Here is a 5,708-nt window from a genome sequence, read left to right as displayed (position 1 = left end):
AAACCCAGTTAGCCCCTCTATACCCTTTAAATGGTGAATTCAGACATTTTACATTTAAGGTGATTATCGAGATATAAAATTTCATAGTCATTTTTTAAAATTTTAGTCTGTCTTTGTCTTTGTTTTTTATATCTTCCCTTTTTGTTTGTTTAGGTTCCATTTCTGATGTTTTATGTGTTATTTCTATTAACTCAAAAAACTTTTAATGGTTGTTTTATTACTATTACAACGCAAGTTGTTGGTAGCAGTTCACAAATTTCTTCAGTGGTATGAAATGGGGGCAAGACTGACCAAAAGCAGGTTAAGTGTTTGCTGTTGCTAAATGTTTGTGCAAGCAGACTTTAGTGTACCTATTATCAGGGCTGACCTTATACCATTAATATCTTGTGGTGCTCTGGAAGAGTGTAATTGTGGTAACAAGATATAAATGTAAACGTTAGCTCTGCTTACACAGGACACAGTATAGTTTGACACCTTTGTTTCAGCAATAAGAAATTACCTTTGTCCTTATAACTTGCTCTGAGTTTAGGTGATCAAGCCTAGGAAGTGATCATGCAAGGAAGTGATCATGCAACTAGAACTGACAAAGTAGTTCTTACAACATTTCTTCCCCTTCCTTTTGGAGACCCTGCTTCAGTTTCACCCTTCTATAGCTTTGTCACCAGCAACAAAATATCCATTTTCAATGCAATAAATTTGCCCCCTGAAAAAGATATCTGGAGGAAGTCTAACAGTGTGTTAATACTGTTCCCTCCCCAAAAAGTTAACAGTGATTATCAGTTATCTCTGTAATAACTCATTATTTGTGACATTAGGGAAGACTTTCATCTATACTATGATTTTAATGTTTAAAATATATTTTTATTAAAAAATAATGAGCAGGTATAAACACCAAATCAATCTTAGGCTGCACACTAGTAGTTTCATTACTAAGCATCAACAAGTTCATCAGGTGAACAGTCAACAGTAGTTTTCATACTTCAGCTGCATCAGAAAGCCCAGGGGGGCCATGTCAAGTGTGATCACGGGGCCCACCTCTCACCTCCTAAACTCCTGGTTCGGAAGGTGTGGGGTGGGGTGCAGAATGTGCCTTGCTTGCAAGTTCCCACATGCTGCTGCTGCTGCTGCTGCTGCTGGCAGTCTGGGTGCCGCCCTTTGAACCTCTGTGGTCCAGAAAGACAACCTCAGTAGGGGAATTGCAGGCAAACAAAGATGAACCTCACTTACTTTCCACTTTTGCCTCTGGCTGGCCTGTTATTATTTTGAAGGAGAGGAACTTGATTTGACTGACTCTATTTAATAAGAAGCTGCACTAGAAAAGGTTCGCACCTTATCTTTATTAAGTGAGTGCCTGGTTCAGAGACTTTCAATTAAGTCCAGTGGCCCCTGAGGCTTGAGAACCCATCTGGGGTTGGCTGTGCACCGATGCCTTTATGGCCTGGAAGTGGTTATGGCTCATCACCCACACCCCAGGCCACGGACTTGGTTCCTCTGAACCCTGCAGAGGTGACACTGAGGGTGAAAGGGTATCGGTTGTTGCAGTGTTGGAGTCCTATTTGGGACACAGGTGGGACTGGTATCAGAGTAGATGAAACACAGGGAACAGTCACTCCGTTTGTGATTGTGATCAGATATATGTAACAGAATTGAACCATTTTAAGTGTACTAAAGTTCAGTGGTGCTAAGTCCATTCGCACTGTTGTGCAGCCATCACTGCCATCTACCTCCAGAACTTTCTGTCTTTCCAAGCTGAAACTCTATACCCATTCTCTCTGTGTAGAAAAAGGAAGGGAAAATGTTCGCAGGGAGTTAGTCTACCAGTGAGGCTCTTCTTGTGGGTTTTAGATGCAAGTTCCTGAGACCTATCAACTTTGAATCCATTACACAGGCATTCTTTGAACTTTTTTTTTTTAAGATTTATTTATTTATTCATACAGAACTGGGGTACAGGCCAGAGATGTAGATGGTGAGAGGATTCACCAGAGACAGAGCGGGGAGCAGAACAGGCAGATCGACGAAGTACACTGCTGAGGGGAGCAGCAGGCGGGTCAGGAGAGGTCTGCCGCGCCATGGGGTCACCTTCAGGGCAGGCGGGAATCGAACTCATGCGGAAGCGGCTTTAGATTCTCAGTGCTGTGCTTTAACCCGCTGCCCATTCTTTGAACTTTTAAACAAAAACGTGCTATTTCATTTTTACAGCCTTCTGGTACAGCACATTCCACCTTCCTTCTTGAAGCAAGCCTTTCCTACAAACCTGCTTGTAAGGAGAATTAGAGTTTAGGTGTCTTATAAGTGATTTACTTCTCTGATTTGACTGACTTGCCTCTCCATAGGGCTTGTAAAACCAGTTCTCTGGGATTTATTGCAAAGGACTCACTAAAAAAAGGGAGTGAAAGAGGGAGTGAGTGGGTCATTCCAAAGAGGTTATCAGGCCAGGTCACACATAATAGAACAAGATGTCATTCCTAGGGATTTGGATCCATCCCAACAACTTAGCTCTAACCCAGTGAACGTGAAACAAAGGGAGAAGGGAAAAGCCTGCTTCACCTGTCGGCACGGAGCCTTGTGCGTCTGCTTGAAGTACTGGCTGCCAGTTTCTCCCTAAACTTGCCCCCACTCACTTGAGAACTAGAGGAGGAGTGTGCTTGCATGGATTATTACTGTGGTGTTCTTATGGGGCAGGGTTCTCATTCTCATTTCTTCTGCATTTCTTAATCAGAATTCCTCTGTAAGGAAGACTTGTCTCCTCCTGCCCTCAGCTAATTCACTTACATGCATGTAGCTGTGACTGTGTCCCTCTGGTTATAATCCAGTGGAATCACTTCTGTTGCCTGGCTGGTTCCTGCTTTAGACCCTGGAGCTTTCGTGCTGGCGGCAGTTCCCTTTCACTTGCCCGCCATTTTTATCAAGCGTTTCCTTCCTTTCTGATGCCATGAGAGTTTTACATTTCTCCATAAAGTTCCTCATAGATAATGACCATCTTTTGTAAAGCACTCTGCGTGTAATTTATATTAATGTAAGGATGATACTAATGACTATCAAAGCAAAGTGTCATTCGTTATGTGCAAATTAATGAAGTCAAATCTGAGCGCACGCAAAGAGCAAAGTCTCTGCAGGTACCGCATAGGCAGCGGCTCAACCCCCTATTTTTATCTAGAATGTCACCACCACTGAGCAACACAGTGTGACCTTCTAAGTCAGGTGAGACCATTTTAAGCATGAAAGTTCAGACCTCTCCATTCCCAAAATGCATGATCTCTTCTGGTAGAAATGGGAGTTCAGGGGACGAAGCTGTATTGCATGCATTTGTATTCTCTGGCAGTATTCATGAGGTGCATCCACATCACCTGCAATATTGCACTAACTCTCCAGTAAATCCTCTCTTAAGTGGACGTGGGTGAGGATTAGGCTTCTCTTCTTGTTAGCAAGTGGATTTGAATCTTGATAGTAACTTCCTTTGTGCTGGTCAGCAAAACTTTCTCAAAGGAAAAATAAAAGGACAATAGGAACAATTCAGAAGACCAAGCAACAAGTGTGTGTGTGTGTGTGTGTGTGTAAAAGGAATATACATTTTTAACACTTAGAGAAGCTAAAAATGAAAAAAAATCCATTGTGTTTTGAGTAGAATTGATATATTATTTTACTTAAGACATTAGATTTAGGACACAGCTCAAGAATTTCCCAAAGTGCTAAAATCTTGTGAATAATCTTTTGTGATAAAATGATAAATCTCTCCTAGCAGAAAGTGTGCCCAGGCCGAGTGAAGACAGTACTCTGGTTCAAGAAGGGGTCAGTGTATTTTCTCATAATCTGTGTGCAGCTGAGGAAAAAGTTAAGTAGGAAAACTCTTTCCTATGTGGGGCAGGGAGTCAGTATGATCAAGCAGGATATTAAAACATTTTTTTAATTTATTTTTTTTTGAGCCTGCTGGTTTGGCTGCACTGGTCTCTGTCATGTCCATGCCGCTGAAGCACACCCAATGACTTTTAGTGATGAGTCTCCTTAAGGGAGGGAAAACTGGCCCTGCACCCTAGGACCAAACAGAGATCCGCTGCTGCAACGGGGCAGACTTCAGACCAGGTCTTCTGGGTGAGCTTCCAGAAAAGTAAAGCCCCATTAGCCAGGCTCTCAGGCTCCTATCACAAGACCTCCTGATGTGTCAAGGCATGCAGTGACCTAGGCGGCCTGGAGCCTGCAGGGTACAGTACTTATCCACAGCGACTCTAAGATTCCTCACGTCCCTGTTCTTTGGCTCCTTCCTTGGCAGTCCTATGAGCCTTCTCAGAGCTGCACGGTGGGTCCTCTGCTCCTCCACCAGTCTCTGGTTGGATTGCGCTGACACATACGAGAAAAGTTTTTAGAAAGATGCTGCTGCAGATCTCTTTCTCATAAGACCCTGACTTTGAGGTGGTGGTTGTTTTTAATCCAATGAAACAAACATCTTTCTGCAAAAATCCCAGGATGTAATCAACTTAAAAGAGGTGTCAGCATTAGTCTCCTGTGGGGCCACTAACCCTCCTCCATTTTCCAAACATAAGACAATAATTTCTTTATTATCTTATTTTATGTTTGAATTTCTCCCATCCATTTCACTATCTCTTCCGACCACCAGATGGAGGAAGGGAAAAGGAAATAAAGGAAGATAAATGAATGTGGTGGCTGGCAGAGTAGCTATGGCAAAAGGTGATGAATAGATGGAAAAGGAGTCTGAGTTAGCCCGATGGATGGATTCCCACGAATTCCTGTTTTCACTTCTGTGCCCACTCAAGGGTCGTCTGCCCAGGTCTGGCGGGATCACTGTGGCACATAGACGCCTATTGGGAGGGAGCCATTAGCTGGTTCGGGTGATACCTGGGAACATTGCTGAGCAACCACGCCTCACCCGGCCCAAGCACAGGACGCTGGGGTTAGGGCTCCATTGGGGCCATATGCGGCATTCCCCATCTCCATGCCACCGAGGTGGGAAACTTGCCTCACGTGGGAAACTCGCACCTGGCCTGTGCTCCCTCCCTCGCACTGAAGGGATGTGGCTTTCCTCTCCTTCCACAGGGACCCTTCTTCCCAAGAGCCCTCTCTGGAAGCTTTATTCTGGGTTGCCTGGACCTGCCTGGGTTCACCTGCCATCATACTCAGCAGGTGTCAGGCCGCTCACCTGTCCAGGGCCTCCCATCCCCCACGTTTCTCGAGCCCTCCCGCGGACTCTGCCCACCCTCCCCGTCAGCCCTTACACTGGACGCCCCCTCCCCCACAACCCCCTCCCTTCTCCGCTCTCGAGGAGTCTCGCGGCATTTCCTGGGGCTTGAGCCCAGCCGCCGCGGGTAGAGGGGCGGCCTCGAGCAGTTGGGTCCCTCCCCAGCGGGCGGTGAGGGGGGCGCCCAAGCGCCGCAGCCTCAGGGACGCCCCGGCGCGAGCCCCGCCCCTCGAAGGCCCCGCCCGAAGACCACGCCCCCGACGGCCCCGCCCCGCCCGCGAACTAGCGTCCCCGACAGGCGGAGCCGCAGGAGCACGGGGGAGGCGGCGGCGGCGGGGAGGAGGGGAGAGCGGGCAGCTCGGCCGCGGCTGCCGGGCGCTGGGCTGGGCGGCGCTTTTTTTTTTTTTTTTTCGCAATTTCCACTCGCAAGGAGCAGGAAACCCGGCGCAGCCGGGCGCAGCGGGCCGCGATGCAGCAGCAGCAGCAGCAACAGCAGCAGCAGCAGCAGCAGCAGCAG

Source organism: Condylura cristata, unplaced genomic scaffold, assembly GCF_000260355.1.
Source record: "Condylura cristata isolate star-nosed mole 26May11 unplaced genomic scaffold, ConCri1.0 scaffold00027, whole genome shotgun sequence".
NCBI classification, from domain to species: Eukaryota; Metazoa; Chordata; class Mammalia; order Eulipotyphla; family Talpidae; genus Condylura; species Condylura cristata.
This window is presented reverse-complemented; position numbering follows the sequence as displayed.